Genomic DNA, 17,191 nt, shown 5'->3' with positions numbered 1-17,191 from the left:
AAATGGAGTGCAACCTTTAAACATTGTATAAAATTTTTAAAATTAATTTTAGAGTCATTGTTTAACATTCTTAGCAATACAGTGTAACATCAGATTTTATATTTATTCAAATAAAATGGATGAGATATCTCAAAAAAAAATTTTTTAAGGCATACAGATAGCCAAAAGGCACATGAATAGATGCTCAACTTCGCTAATTATTAGAGAAATGCAAATCAAAACTACAATGAGGTTATCACCTCACACCAGTCAGAATGGCCATCATCAAAAAGTCTAGGGCTTCCCTGGTGGCGCAGTGGTTAAGAATCCGCCTGCCAATGCAGGGGACACGGGTTCGAGCCCTGGTCCGGGAAGATCCCACATGCTGCAGAGCAACTAAGCCTGTGCGCCACAACTACTGAGCCTGCGCTCTAGAGCCCGTGAGCCACAACTACTGAGCCTGTGAGCCACAACTACTGAAGCCCACGTGCCTAGAGCCCGTGCTCCCCAAGAGAAGCCACCGCAATGAGAAGCCCGTGCACCACAACGAAGAGTAGGCCCCGTTCGCTGCAACTAGAGAAAGCCCGCGTGCAGCAACGAAGACCCAACGCAGCCAAAAATAAATACATAAATAAAATAAATAAAAAAAAAAGTCTAGAAACAATAAAGGCTGGAGAGGGTGTGGAGAAAAGGGAACCCTCCTACACTGTTGGCAGGAATGTAAATTGGTGCAGCCACTATGGAAAACAGTATGGAGATTCCTTAAAAAACTAAAAATAGAGCTACCATATGATCCAGGAATCTCATTCCTGGGCATATATCTGGAGAAAACCATACTTCAAAAAGATACATGCACCCCAATGTTCATTGCAGCACTATTTGCAATAGCCAAGACATTGGAAGCAACCTAAATGTCCATCTACAGAAGAATGAATAAAGAAGATATGGTACAGGGACTTCCCTGGTGGTCCAGTGGTTAAGACTCCACGTTTCCCATGCAGGGGGCACGGGTTCCATCACTGGTCAGGGAACTAAGATCCCCCCATGCCACAAGTTGTGGTCAAAAATATAAAATTAGGCAGCTCGATGCTTTATGACCACCTAGAGGGGTGGGATAGGGAGGGTGGGAAGGAGGCTCAAGAGGGAGGGGATATGGGGATATATGTATACATATAGCTGATTCACTTTGTTGTACAGCAGAAACTAACACAACATTATAAAGCAATTATACTCCAATAAAGATTAAAAAAATATATCTTTAAAAAAAAATATGGGACACATATACAATGGAAGGTTACTCAGCCATTAAAAAGAATGAAATAATGCCATTTGCAGTAGCATGGATGGACCTAGAAAGAAGTACATCAGAGACAGATATCATATGATATCACTTATATGTGGAATCTTCAAAATGATACAAATGAACTTATTTACAAAACAGAAACAGACTCACAGACTTAGAAAACAAACTTATGGTTACCAAAGGGAAAAGGTGAGTGGGAGGAATAAATTAGGAGTTTGGGATTAACATAGACACACTACTATATATAAAATAGATAATCAACAAGAATCTACTGCATAGCACAGGGAACTTTGCTCAAAATTCCATAATAACCTATATGGGAAAGGAATTTGAAAAAGAATGGATATATGTATACATAAAATTGAACCAACTTGCTGTACACCTGAACATAACACAACATTATAAAACAACTATATTCCAGCATAAAATAAAAATTAAATTAAAAAAGTCCCAACACTCTAAATAAAATGAAATAAAAATTGGATGTGTAAAATTTGAGTTTGGTACTGGTAGGCCTTTGAGCTTACAGTCCAAGCCTGCTGTGAATAAGTAAATATAGGGGCCATCTTTAGCTTATTTACATAACAGTTGTGACAATCCTTTTTCTGATATAGACTTTATTTCCTGGTCGATATCAATGGCACACCTCTTCAGGGGAATTTTTCCAGCATCTGGCCACACACACTAGTGTAATGTGGCCAGAAAAACAGCAAACCCTCTAAGTTTTACACTTGATCATGAGTTTTTTCCATTATATCAGATAAGGGATTATACTTAAACTCTAAGTTCATAAATCTTCCAAACAATAACTCAAAGGGAGAAATATCATGCCTGCCAGAGGAAGTTGACCTTATTTTTAATAAAACCAAAGGTGAAGCTCTGGGCCATTGTAAGCTGATGGCTTGATATTATTTAGTCAAAGAATTCTTTATAGTTCATTTGTTCTTCTCGTCCAGAAGACTGAGTATGATAAAGAGTATAGCAAATTATTGGTTTAGTGTTTACAGAGCTCCTACATAACCATAGAAATGAAATGACTTTCCCTATCAGACTCCAGATATTCAGAAATTCCAAAGGTTGGGATGTTATAATTCAGTAAGTCCTTGAAACACTGAGCATCTGCTTTAGCTGCTAGGAACACTTCTGGCAATCCAGACATCATACACAACATTACTGATCAATCTCTTCTACCTTCTGAAGGTGAAAGCTCTATGCTATCAACGGAATGTGTTCTCCCAAAATTCCTATGTTGAAACCTAATCACCAATGTGATGGTATTTGGAAGAGGGTCTTTAGGAGATAATTAGGGCATGAGGGTGGAGACATCATGAATGAAATTAGTGTCCTTATAAAAGAGACCCCATAGAGCTCTCTTGCCCCTTATGCCACGTGAGGACACAGCAAGAAGAAAGCCGTTTATGAAAAAAGAAGTGGACCATCACCTGACATTGAATCTGCCAGCACCTTGATCTTGGACTTCCCAGACTCCAGACCCATGAGAAATAAGTTTATGTTGTTTATAAGCCACCCAGTCTGTGCAGTATTCTGTTATAGCAGCCCAAATGGATTAGGACACTCTATAAAGTCTATTTGCCACCAGATCCCAGGTAACAATGTCCTCAGTAGACTTCTTTGCCTTACCTTAAGTGTTTCCTGTAAATAATTTTTCTGGCAAGCAGCACACCTTTGTATTATTTCTTGAATTATTTGACCCTTATTCCAAATGTGGTACGATTCCAAGGTTTTCAGTATACTCCTTTTGTTTGAATAAGGTTGCTGGTGTCATGAAAAAGCCATCCAAGCATATAATAAGTGAGATACACAAATACTCCTATAGTGTAATTCCCATATTCCTATGATATTCTTCATAGCTCTCCTTGGTTTCCAATTTTCTAAATCTTGTGGAGTTGTGTATTTCTGAAATTGTAAATAAGAGTTCTTGGATAGAAGTAATGGGGCTTCAATTTCCCCAGTCAAGACCTAAGTAGCCCTTTCTGTGGCTTGGTGTGCAAATTAATTTCCTTTAGATATGTCATCTTGTTGTCTGTTATGAGTTCTACAATGAATTTCAGAAATCTGTTGGAGAAGCGGGGGTGACTAATAAATCAGCAATTACGTTTCTAGTGTGATATTTCAGTTACTACTGCTATGAGAAAGTTCCCTCTATTCCTCCACATTTGTTCCATAGCATGACAGATACCAAATGCATATTTACTATCAGTATAGATATTCACCTTAAGATTGGTGGCTAATTTAAAAGTTTGTATAAGAGCTAGGAGTTCCGGTGAAAGTTCACAGCGCAGCGGCGGGTCTGGCTGGCGGCGGCGGCGGGCGGGAGGCGAGTGCCCCGTGTGCGTTTGTGGAGACAGAGGCGCGCTCGACTCTCGAGGCCTCCGTCACCCGCTCAGCTCCCTGCCCTAGGCGAGGAGGGCGGCTTGTGGGGTTGAGTGGCCCGAGCTGAGGGTGCGGAGAGCTCAGGGCGGCGACAGCAACGGCGTTGATATCGGTGGTAACAACGGCCTTAGCAAGCCAGGAAGATGAAAGGGCGGATCGAGCTGGGAGATGTGACACCACACAATATTAAACAGTTGAAGAGATTAAACCAGGTCATCTTTCCAGTCAGCTACAATGACAAGTTCTATAAGGATGTGCTGGAGGTTGGCGAGCTAGCAAAATTTGCCTATTTCAATGATATTGCAGCAGGCGCAGTATGTTGTAGGGTGAATCATTCACAGAATCAGAAGAGACTTTACATCATGACACTAAGGTGTCTGGCACCATACCGAAGGCTAGGAATAGGAACTAAAATGTTAAATCATGTCTTAAACATCTGTGAAAAAGTTGGCACTTTTGACAACATCTATCTGCATGTCCAGATCAGCAATGAGTGTGCAATTGACTTCTACAGAAAGTTTGGCTTTGAGATTATTGAGACAAAGAAGAATTACTATAAGAGGATAGAGCCCGCAGATGCAGAAAAACCTCAAAGTCCCTTCTGGCCAGAACGCACATGTGCAAAAGACAGACAACTGAACAAATTACAGATGAACTTTCTTGCACTTGCTTGAAGCCAAATAAAAGAGATGCCCATTGATTCCCCACCCCCCTCTTTCTTTTAAAGCTTTCCCCCTTCCTTGTTCTTGTTTTTCCTCCTTTCAAAACTTCCCTCCCTTTCCTCTAAAGGTTTTAAACTTTTAAGGACTTATTAATCATGTTTGGATTGTTTTAGTTTTCTTATTTTTGTGAGGTGGTTTGACTGTAGGAAGGAGAAGGTATAAATAGATCTGTCTAGTTTCACAGATAAGATATATGGTCCCAAAAACTTGTGTCAATTTCATTTTTTTTAATGTCCTGCTTTCACATTGAAGGGCAGAGCCTACAAAATACTGTATAATTCAAAGGAAAAAAAGAAGCAGCAGCAATATCTTGTTCTCTAACTCATAGACAAGTTTAGTGTGTTTGTGGTACTTTGGGTTTTTCAAGATTTTGTGGGATACCAATCCCTATACATTGCCTTCACTCCACCTTTTGTCCTTCTGAGTATTATCTCAGAAGTTGGACCATTGTTATCCTTGTAAGAAATACTAAGCTTATTTTGTTCTGTTAAGCAGTTATTTCTTCCTTCCTCGCTGGTGGCTGAGGGTAGGTGGGACAGTTTGAGTAGGTAGTATTATACTTTGGTCTCAGCATTTGAGTTAAACTGCTTTTTGCTAATGAGTGGGCTGGTTGTTAGCAGGTTTATTTTTCTTGCTGTTGATTGTTAGAAGTGGCATTAACTTTTAGAGTGTGGGCTGGTGAGATTTTTTTTTAATATCCCAGCTAGAGATATGGCCTTTAACTGACCTAAAGAGGTTTGCTGTGATTTGCTTTTTTTTCTCCTGTCCTCTTCCTTCAGTAAACCCACAATACTTTGTCAAACCTTAAAAATGGGGTTGATGTCCTTATAGGTCAGTGCCCCTAAATAAACCTGAAGCAGGCGTTGTCTCTTGGACATATTAAAAAATACCTAAAAGGAAGCTTAGAAAGACTTGTGGCACAACAAATGCATTTAATGTCAGCTAATGCAGACTGTTAGAAGTGTGGCCACTGAGCATTTGATTTTAGAGGAAAGAATATCTAGACAGTATTTTTGAGAATAACATAGCTGTGCTATTGCTTATCTGTTGGAGAACATCCCAGATTTGCTTACATTCTGTGCCTGTGATACTGAGTTTAAGGATTTGGGTGTGGGGGAATTGTTAAACATATTGCTTCTATTCTTGGAAAAAGTAGAAGTCTAGAAGCATTAATAACGCAAATGTCGCTGTGACCTCCTCTACTGACAGGACTGGTTTATGCCAGATCGTTTTCTAGCACATAATGAGTGGCTTTGACGGGTCGATAACTTTTTGTAAGATAGAAGACATCTGAAATTTTCATGTTTTCCTCCATAATCCCATCTCCAATATTTAAAATTTTCTACATTGCCAATACTGGTCGCCCAAGAAATGTTTTCATTAGACTTTAAAACAATGCACAGGGCTTGAATTTTCTGTCATTTGACTTTAAAAGGAATGTTGATTCATAATACTTATCCTCTTACGTAAATTCTGGCATAAAAGTTTCATCTCTTCATATATGTTGAATGACAAAATTATTTTACACAATGTTTATGCACATTTTATAATCTTAAGTTCTTATTTGAGAATGTAAAAATACAAGGTACAGTAGACTTCAACAGTCTTAGCTGAGTGCCAAGAATAATATAGAAAAGGAAGATAGTTGATAAATGAGTTTATAGGGTTATAATCTTAAGATAGTAAAAATGTAGAAAGACCATGCTGGTTTCTTGGGTATCAGTTTCTTTAGCAGTCCAAATCTAAGCTTAGAAGAAAAGTTTAGCATTAAGCACCTTTACAGATAAGCTTCAGCTTGCTCTTGCTAAGAGAAGAGTGCCTGAGTTACAGAAGGCATAATTAGTTTGAAAATTCAGCCTTCTTGTAAACTTCAGATATCAAAATAGATTTTAATATATAAATGAGTTTTGTGAGGTGACACTGCCTCTATTTCTATAACCATTTCACCTGGACTATCTAATCAGTCCTATGAATGTATCCCTAAATGTGTTTAATGAAAACCAAATAGCTGCCTCATGACAATTAAGTACATATTATTTATGGAGGAAAAAATACTAAATTTTGAACTGTGTAGGCTCCGTATCATTTTAGTGTTTCTTTTTCCACACTAGTCACTGACTTTAACCTAAATTGTGTTTGTAAAGGGTGAATTGTCCTACATCAAACTTACATGAAGTAACTCCATCCACCTGTGGAAGAGGAGGATGTAGAAGAGGTAGAAGCTGGGCACTAGTTCATATGCCTATGAGTCAGTAAAGACTGAAATAATGTCCCATGTTCAGTTGATTATTTTGATAAAAATTATCATTGAGGTAAAACAGTTCTATTAACTGGAAGATCACAGGATATATCCATTATATTATTCAGGGCAGATAGTTTCTCTATGGGGCAAATAGGTAAAAATTATATTGTATGGTAATTGCATTAGGTTCTAAAGAAAAGAATCTGCAGAGAAATCTATGCAATACATAATTGGTCCAGATTAGTTTTCATTTGGGGAAAGAAGTTCAGAAATATCCCCAAAGCAGTTTATTCATCAACTGAAAGTCCTCCAAAAATAGAACTATTGGGAAACCATGGTATATGGGGTGGAAAAGAAAAACTCCCTCAGTTTTTTGGAGGGAATAACTTTAAAAATACTTAAATAGCTGAGTTTACTTGGTGCAGTTAAGATTTAAACTTGTTGATTTTAACATTGCTGTTACATCTGAAATAAACTTACCTGATGTTCTGGTAAAAAAAAAAAAAAAAAAAAGGAAAGAGAGAGAGAGCTAGGAATTCTAGTTCTTGGGCTGACTTTATATTTGGGAGAGGATAAGCCTCTAAAACCTCATGAGGACTGACTACTGTATATGATGCTTTTCCATTTCCCTGTGTGTCTCTCACTCAAATTCTATCAGTGAACAATATTAAATCAAGATTAGGAATAGGAATATCAGATAAGTCAGGCAAACTTTGAATATCTTCTGCTATAACTGTGAGGGAATCATTGTCTGCTATTTGGTCAGGATTTGGCAACAGAGTAGCTGGGTTCAAAAGGTTACACCTTCTTAGAATAACGTTAGGATTAGACAATAAGACTTGTTCATACCTAGTCCAGTGGCACAGTGACAATGTTGTATCTTATGAATTTATAAAATAGCAGTAACAGCATGAGGTGCATATAAGTAAGTTAAATGTTCCAGAGTCAAAGCCTGAGACTTTTCAACTAGAATACCAACTGCTGCTAAGGCTTATAAACATCCTGGCATCTCTAGAACAAAAGAATCCAACAACACATAAAAGTAAGCAATAAGCCTATAATCAGAGCCTAACTTTTAAGAAAGTACACCACTTTCTTAAGTGCTCCCTTATTATCATTACAAGAAAGGTGGAATATTTTGTCAAAGTTAGGAACTCCTAATACCATTGGGCTACTCTAAGTGTTTAAAAGCCTTCTCTAGCTTCTTTGGACTACTGTAAAGGTTCTGGTGATGCATCATGTGACATCTCAAAGAGATGGTTAGTATTTTCAGAAAACGCAGAGATACATTGCCTGCAATACCCAACCAACCCCCCAAATTGGTAGAGTTTGGGTTTTTTTTCATGGTAGTTTACTTCATTTATAAATAGGCTGAATTTGGGATGGAACTACCTTCTGTCTATTGACTAATACGAAATGTCCCAAATATTTGACTTCAATCTGACGATACTACAATTTATCTAGGAAGGTTTTATGTTCTTCAGCAGCTAAAAATATTAAGAAAGCCAAAGCATTTTATTTATAGGCATTTAAAGTCTTAGCAATTATCAATAAATCATTCACGTATTGAACTAGCATGGGCCATGAAGGAACTTCTTCAAGTTCTTTTATAAATATCTAGAGAATATATAATAGGCAAATCTCTGAGAGATTCATTGCCACAAATATTGAAAGCCTCCATAGGTAAACACAAAGAAGAACCATGATTCCTCAGCTAAAGATGAGAAAAGAAAGCTAAAAATAAGTCCCCTAAAGAAAAATATTTAGCAGATGCAGGTATAGAGGTTAAGATAGTAGCAGGGGGACTTCCCTGGTGGCTCAGTGGTTAAGAATCCGCTTGCCAATGCAGGGGACACAGGTTTGATCCCTGGTCCGGGAAGATCCCACATGCCACGGAGCAACTAAGCCCGTGAGCCACAACTACTGAGCCTGCATGCCACACTACTGAAGCCTGCGCGCCTAGAACCCGTGCTCTGCAACAAGAGAAGCCACCGCAATGAAGCCCGTGCACCGCAATGAAGAGTAGCCCCTGCTCGCCGCGACTAGAGAAAACCTGCGCGCACAACAAAGACCCAACGCAACCAAATAAATAATTAAATAAATAAATTTATTTTTAAAAAAAGATAGTAGCAGGGATGGATATAAAAGATGTCAGAGAAATGACTAACTTCTTGTACAAATTTATAAGTTGAACTTTCATGTCAAATTTTCCTTCCTCTTTATAGGTACATGGCAAATGCCCCCCTTTTTTTTTTATTATGTCCCATCTTTCTAGTTATGTAATTGCAGGTTCTAGTTCTTGTATTTGAGCTAGAGAGAGAGGATATTGTGACCATGGCCATGGTTTTCATTTGTTGTAAGTTATAACATTAGTATTAATCCTTTTTATTAAAGGTGTCATTTGTTCCTAGGATTCCTAAATCCTAATTCCTAAAGATGAATCTATTTCCTATAATTCAGAGTGCTTTTCCAGCACATTTTAGGTGAGACTGTCACTCTATCCTGTCCTTCTTTTGTTTCAGAAGGACATATTTACCAAAATCTCCATCTAGAGTATAGAATATGGTAGCCCTTAGTTTACAGATCAGGTCCCCTCCCATCAGATTAAGAGGCACAACAAGAGACAAAAGAAAAGCATGTTCCTCTAACAGATGACTTATTTGCACAGGAACCTTAGAGGAGAAGAACAGGTAAAATGTTGTGCAGAGGTACCCACAACTTGAATATTTTTATGGGTAAAGGAAAAATGAGAAAGATCATTAGAAAATACAGAACATGTGCCTCCAGTATCCATAAGAACAGCCAGGGAAAGATTAAGGCAGGGAAAAGAAACAGACATATAAGTATTTCCCATTCTCAGCTCCAAGTTTCCCCCACTATGCCAATTTTGCTCATTAGTTTGCACCACTTGCCAGTTATTTCCTGTGTGATTTCCTTGGGGGTAGTCTCTTTGACGCAATTGTAAAGCTTCAGAGTTGGTTTCCATCCCTTGCATATTCTTCAGTCTCTTCTGGCATCCATTTCTCCAGGGCCCCATCTTCTTATAATAGTGACATATTGACTTTACATTAGGGGACTCCCTCTTATGAGTTGATGACTTCAGATAAGTGTCTCTTTCCTTTGTGAATAATTCTAACTGAAAAGCTAACACTGAGGTCTTAAATTTCTTTTTGTCTTCTTTATCTTTCTCCATATTTTCCCAAAACTGAGTTGCTGTTGCTGCCAATATCTGAGAAACTGTCCTTGCCATCCACCTACTTTTTCTCTTACTTGTGCTTGATTTCTAGGCAAAAAGGCTGCCACAAAAGTAGAGAGGACCAAGGGCTTTTACTAATTTGCCCCTGGATCCAACCTTGTAAATTTAGATAATGCCCAGTAAACTATTGGTGAAAATCAGAGAGGATTTATCCAGCTTCTTGAGTGCGGCATTGTAGTTTCTTCCAGCTCACCTTCTGCAGAAAGGCTTCAAGGATTGCCAACATCAATCCCTTGTGCTGAGTTTCCGAGGTATGAAAAGCAACCTGAGTTGTTGGAGGAGGCAAACTGTAGACTTTCTGAGGCATGGTACTCCCTGATAATAGGAGTTATTATTTGGTCCCTGTTATGAGTTATATTGTGTCCTCCAAAAAGATATGTTGAAGTCCTAACCCCAGGTAACCTGTAAATGTGACCTTATTAGGAATTAGGGTCTTTGCAAATGTCAACAAGCAAAGGGCGGGCTCTTATCCAATGTAACTGGTGTCCTTTTAAGAAGATGAAAACACTGTGTGATGACAGAGACACACAGGGAGAATGCCATATGAGGACAGAGGCAGAAATTAAAATGATGCAGCTGCAAGCCAAGAGTACCAAGGATTGGCAGTCACCAGCAGAAGCTAGGAAGAGGCAAAGAAGGATTCTATTCAGTCTCAGAGAGCATGACCCTGCCAACAGCTTTATTTCAGACTTCTAGCCTCCAGAACTGTGAAAGAATAAATTTCTGTTGTTTTAAGTCACCCAATTTGTGGTACTTTGTTATAGCATCCCTAGGAACCTAATAGAGCCTCATCATGCTTGTTCCTTTAGTCAACCAAGTCAGCCAATAGCAATAGTTTATGCAGCAGCCAGTATACATCCCATGCATAGGGCTGTAGGTTGAAAACACTCCATGGAGCACATCAGAAAAAAGTTACAGATCTTCCTGGAGCACTGGAAAAGAGCTCTTAAAATAGTAATATCAGCTGGCAAAAGGGCATATGGACTCTTACCATTTCTGGTGTTCCCAGTAGTCCTGTATAACTTCTAAAGAAGCATTTGAGCTTTGGAGCTCCAGAAGGGTAGGATAGATTTTCTTTATGCAGAGATTAAAAAATAGGGAGGTTTGGAAGCCATTCTAGTTTCCATTCTCATTTTGCCATTTATACTGCTTTTTAAAATTATTTTTCTTGCAAGTTACCAGGGCAACCAGTTACCAATCCAATGCCTTTATTCTAAGGCACAGTCTCTTATTCAAATTCTAAATTACTCCTTGCTCTTTCCTTTAATCATTTTTGCTTCCCTAACTATGTTTTGCATGTTTGGTTTTCTGAGAATCTCAGAGGTGAAATTGAGACTTGGGCAACCCATATCAGGACATTTGAATAAGGCTGGCCATTCTCCCTCTCCTAAAAGGAAGTCATCTCTGGGTCTCAGAGCCACTAGGAACCATCCATCCAAGAGGTCATTACCCACCTTCTCCCAGGTCCTAGATTGAAACAAGGAAACGTAAAAGGAAACAGAAGGAGCAGAAGGGGCAAAAGTAGGGAAGAATTGTGAACTTGGAGAAAGAGAAAGAGTTTTCCGTTTCTTAATATCTTCCTCCAATATATTAATTAATTGTTTATGGCTACCCAATTCATTCTTGCATTTACTTCCTGAGAAATATTCATCTCAGAGATTTATCAATAATCCATTTGGTTGGGTGGGGTTTTCCTAAAAATTCCTGTAAGTACACCAATTTGTCTACCCCAAAAAAGCCTTCCTCTGGCCGTTGAAATACAGTAAGTCCCCTACATATGAACATTCAAGTTGCGAACTTTCAAAGATGCGAATGTGCGTTTGCATGTCCAACCACGTAAGTTATTTCACGTGTCTGGTTTACATTGTCACGTGCATTCATCCTCTACAAGTGGTTGAGCTTTTGTGTACTTTACTGTACAGTACTGTATAGAGTACAGTAGTACAGTATCTTTATTTCAAGCCCAGGATGTCCGGAAGCAAGCATAAAAGCAGCGGTGATGTAGCTGGTACTGCTAAGAAGCGCCAGGAATTGGAGGCCCAGAGAAAGAATGAAGAGAGACCAGGGAAAGAAGAAGTAACTGAAGAACCAAAGAGATTCACGATGCAGGAAATGGCAAGGGGATTTTCTTTATTTGAGGAGGCACTGTTAGCTTTTGAGGCACAGGACCCGAACATAGAATGGTACACGAAGGTTGCAGCAGCCGTTCACAATGCAATCCAGTGCTACCGTGTCATCTATGATGAGAAAAAAAGAGCTACTACCCAGACATTGCTGGATTATTTTTTTCAAGAGGGTAGATAGAATTGAATCCAGCAAGGAAGCAGAACCTGTGCCATCAACGTCAGGTGTGAGTGAAATTGCAGCTTGCCCTCCGTCTCCTGTTGCTGATGATCCTTCAGCTCTACCATCTCCCACCTCCCCTCCCTCCTCCAGTCAGTAACTCTTCTTGCCTGTTCACTCGATGCCAGCCCCTGTATGCCAGCTGTTGTACTGTACTACTGTACTTTGCAAGGTACTGTACTCTAAGATTAAACATGTTTATTTTTGTGTTTGTTTTTTATGTATTATTTGCGTGAAAAGTATTATAAACCTATTACAGTACAGTACTATATAGCTGATTGTGTTAGTTGGGTACCTAGGCTAACTTTGTTGGACTTATGAACAAATTGGACTTATGAACTCATTCGTATGTAGGGGACTTACTGTATAGGGTTTTAATAAGTATCCCCATCACAAACATGATAGAGTGAAATCAGTCTTTTAAGAGAGAGACCTACCAGCAACATTCTGGGCTTCCCATATTTTTCTACCATTGAAGCTAATAGTGAACCAAATGGATTCTTAGAACCTGTATTACCTATTTTGCTCAGTACTTTTGGTAAACAGTCAGCCCATATTCACTTTATATCAGTTGTTACATTGAACTTATTTGGAAGTCCTATTTTTCATAATTCTTCTTCAGGCTTAGTCTGGCATTCTGCTCTCTCATAATTGTTTATCAGGCTTATTCTGCCATTTTGTTTTCCATAATTCCCATGGTTGCCCCTGACAGTATATCTTGTATGTATAATTCATCACATCCTTCAACATTCCTCCATAAAGTTAAATTCAGTTTCCCAAAAAGCATTTTTTTAATGGTTGCATGATATTCTATCACATGGCCATGCCATAATTTATTTTAATACCATTTTCCTCTTGTTGGAAATTCATATGATTTCAAATACTTTCCCATTATAAACAATGTCATGACAAAGATCCTTATGCATAAAGCATGATGCACATTTCTAATATTTTCTTTATGCTATCCAGAAGTGGATGCTCATGAGGATGAATACTTTTAAGCTTTAGTACATATTGATACACCACCTTTGGGAAAAACCATACTAATTTATGCTCCCATGGGCAGTGAATGAGAGAGAACTTATCTTGTCAAAGATATACATAGCCTCATGTTGCAGAAAGGAAAAGACTGGTAATCTTGATAGGAGAGAATGAAAGAATGAGATCTTGCTGATTGCAACTAATGCAGATGAAAATATTTGGCATATAGTATGAACTTGTCTGTTTCAACATAACAACTTGACATGGGCAAGTTATGTTATCTGTGATAATTAAATATAGACTGCCTAAAAGAATGGCAGTTAGGAGATCACATGACATAGGCCTATATAACTAGGGTCAAGTTGACAAACAGTAGTACCTGAGGTTGTTGGAGATGATTCAGTAAGTTGGCTTTTATTTTTGAGGTTTAAAAATTGTCTCTAAGCTTTAAATTTTTAATAAAAACATTTAAGTAATACATGTTAATGGTACAAAATTCAAAAGGCACAAAAGGGTACATCATGAGAAATATGTATCCTATGCCTGTTCCTTCAGTGACCCAACTCTCCTGCCCATGGTTACCAAGTCTCTTGTTTATCTTCTCAATGACAACCTGAGAATTTACAAAATAAAATTCTTTTTTATACACTTTTGCTCTTCCACACAAAGGGTACCATATGATACATACTGTTCTGTACCTTGCTTCGTTTTCTTTTTATTTTGTTTTAATTTTTTGGCTGCACAGCGTGGCATGCGGGATCTTAATTCCCTGACCACGGATTGAACCCATGCTCCCTGGAGTGGAAGCATGGAGTCTTAACCACTGGACCACCAGGAAGTCCCCTCCTTGCTTCTTTTAGTCAGCAATTTAGCTTGGATATCATGCCATATGAATACATAAAGAGCTTATCTATATGTGTAAGCATATATTGATTATTTAGCATATATTTGTTGAGGACCTACTAGGTGTCAGGCCTATTCTACACACTGAGATATGGCAAATGAAACACAGAATCTCAACCCTCATGGAACTTATATCAAAATGGGGAGAAACAGAAAAACAAAATAATAAGTAACACATATGTTATATGATAGAAAGTGTTATAGAGAAAAAGAAAATGTTTGTTGAGCACCAGCTGAATGTGCCCTTGATCGCTGAGGGGACACCGGCATGGGGAGGTGGTCTGCCAGTCAGATTGAAATAACAAAGCCCAGGCAGGCCCAAGTCCAGGGAGCAGCCCTGCTCAGGAAGCAGGAGCTGAGGCCTGAAGATATTCAGGATCAGGGCACAGATACCGAGTAGGGAGAAGACACATTGCTCTCCTCCTCTGACCAGAGCCAGTTCTTCCTAAAACAGAAACCCTAGCAGAGAGAGAAAAAACTGCGCACTGACTGATGAAGTCCTGGGACAGGAGGTCTCTGCCTGAGCAGGGTAGTGGGAGAAGCCTGGACTCTGGGGCAGGAATTGGATCCAGGACCTCTTTGTAAATTTGTCCATCCTAGTGGCTTCTTCCTTAAGGAGGCTAAAGACCAGGCTGGGGGTGGGGGATCAGAGGGCACCAAGTCATGGTGAGGCCCCACCCGTTCTGTCCCTTGAGTAGTGGCAAGAGGTAGGAGGTGGGCCTCACAGAAGAGAGAGGCTACATGTCCCTACAGCAGGGCAGATTGGGATGACTCCCTCGGCTCCTGCGGGAAAGAGCCACAGGAAGACAGACTTGGGCCGTGTGGGGCAAAGCACTCTCTATGGAAAAGATTCAGAAAGGGCTGTTGCAGGAGGAAGTGAGCTCCCTGTCATCTGGGGGTTATTATCTAAGCGGAGGGCAGCGTGTCGAGGGGCCTCTGTCATTCAACAAGAGGTAGGACCCCAGGACTGTTGGGGGCCCGTGGACCCTAAAATGCTCTGATCGTCCCATCTTTGGAGGACAAACCTTGCCCAATCCTGTCTGTCCTGGTCAGGTGGCTCAGAAACACCCCAGGGACTGCAGGCCTTTTCTGGGGTTTCAAAAAGGAGCAGCATTAGCATTCATTAGTGCTCTAATTGGCATCTTAATTGCCAGTTTCACTCTGGTCTTTTGGTCTTTATAATGGATATCTGGTGCATAGCCCTCCCCCAGCCACCCCACCCCCAACCTTCTCCCTAGAGATCAGCTCCCAGCTGCACCTCACCTTCCCTTCACCTCCACCCGCTTGCACCGCATGCACCGACAAAGGTTGGAGGCAGGGATGAGCTTCCCCAGGGCATCTGCATTGTACCTTCTCTCCCTCCCCCTTTCAGTGAGCTCAGGAAATTGGTTTTAATCCACCAGGCTCCAGTTGCTTAGCAACGGAAGAGCCTGCTCCTAACAACCAGGAGCCACAAAGATGCTGCAGAGAAAGGGGGCTGTCTGGGCCCTGCTCCTGCTCAGCTCCTGACTACTGCCTCCCTGATGTTTTTTTCTCATTGAGTACAGCCAGCCTTCCTCTCTCAGATGCTGGGTCTTGAAAGGCTGATCTCTGGGGCAGCTGCCTGACCTCACCCCCTATCCTGCCTGCCTAGAGCTTCTCTGAATCCCACCTCCCAGGCCAGCAGGAGGTAGTTCATGATCATAGCAGGGTGGCTCTAGGAAGGGCCCTCACTCTGTCTCTCAGAGGTCGCTGGCTATGTTGGTTCTTCCAGTCTGGCCTGGTGGGTGGGAGTAGAGTTGATCTCGCTCGGGTGGCCTCGGCCTGCAGAGGCTTGAAGCAGGGTTTCGGTTCCCAGCCAGAGACTGAAGTCGGGCCGCAGCAGTGAGAGCGCTGAATCCTAGCCACTAGACCACCAGGGACCAGTGGCCAGTAACAAGGCCCTGGCCCATCAGCTGTGTAGAAATGAATTTCCACCGAGAGACAGAAAGTAGCGAAACAAGTGTTTATTAGGAGGAAGAAGAGTACGTGTGAATAGGCACACACGGGTGGGCTCAGAGAGAGCCACGCCCTCGTGGTAGTTTGAATCACTTATATGGGGCATTTCTTCCGGGTTTCCTTTGGCCAATCATCTTGCTTTGCCTGGTTCTGAGTCCGTATTTGGTTTATCTCAGGGTCCTCCCATGCGTGCACACGCATCTCTTAGCCAAGATGGATTCTAGTGAAGAGGCCTATGGGTAGGTTGACATCACTCCCCTTTTGGCCTCCAAGGAGCCTTTCTGCACATGTATAGTCGGGAAGGTCTCCTTGACCTCGAGAACGAGAAATATGTGGTCTCTGTCTCTGTTTACCTGGGCAGGGCTCAGCTCCTCCTCCCCTTCCTCTTGGAGTATCTGTCCACAGGGGACCAACTCCGGCTGCTCAGCCTGGGGCCCATCTACCTCCTGCCTCAGAGTGGGCCAGGCTCCTTTTACCCTGGATGAGAGCAATTCCTGCCCAGGGTCGGGGGGTGGGGTGTGCACTGTAACCCCAGCCCATCTGAGCCTGAAGGGAGGCAAGGTACCACACTCCCCGCGCTTCTAGAGGTCAGGAAATTGAGAGTCAGACGTGGGCTCAGGCCCACACAGCCTTCCAATGAGAGCTGGGTCCGAACCAACGCCAGAACACAGGGCTCCCCAACACAGTCAGCGGCCGTGAGACTGCCAGGCCGCTGCGCAGCACCAGAGGCTTCCGCCTTCCCTCCCCAAAAGACGGCGAGGACAGAACTCTCCACCCCGAGGGGGAAGCCTCCTGCCCTCCTGCCCTCCTGCCTTCTGGAATGGCCCCAGCAAAGGGTGATCACCAGTGGAGAATTTCCATTTGACGAGCTGCTTTCCCAGAATTGTTTTTAACTCAATAAGAGCTCGGGAGCGTCCCCCAGGGGAGGCCTGTCCGAAATTCTGACTCTGAGTGGGTGCTAGTTGGTGTCTTACTTAATCGCAGACCTCACTGGTCTTCGCAGGAGGGAGGTGCACATGTGTGCACCCCCGCCCCACTCCTTCTGTGGGGCCTCAAGCTCTGACAATGAGGCTGCCCCCCAGGAATAACCC

At 41.3% G+C, this 17,191-nt stretch overlaps 1 pseudogene; it reads left to right on the top strand.

The window, feature by feature from the left end:
- Positions 1-3,819: 3,819 nt before the first annotated feature.
- Positions 3,820-4,315, top strand: LOC133082486 (N-alpha-acetyltransferase 50-like; annotated as a pseudogene).
- Positions 4,316-17,191: the final 12,876 nt, after the last annotated feature.

Source organism: Eubalaena glacialis, chromosome X, assembly GCF_028564815.1.
Source record: "Eubalaena glacialis isolate mEubGla1 chromosome X, mEubGla1.1.hap2.+ XY, whole genome shotgun sequence".
Taxonomy (NCBI): Eukaryota; Metazoa; Chordata; class Mammalia; order Artiodactyla; family Balaenidae; genus Eubalaena; species Eubalaena glacialis.
This window is presented reverse-complemented; position numbering and strand designations above follow the sequence as displayed.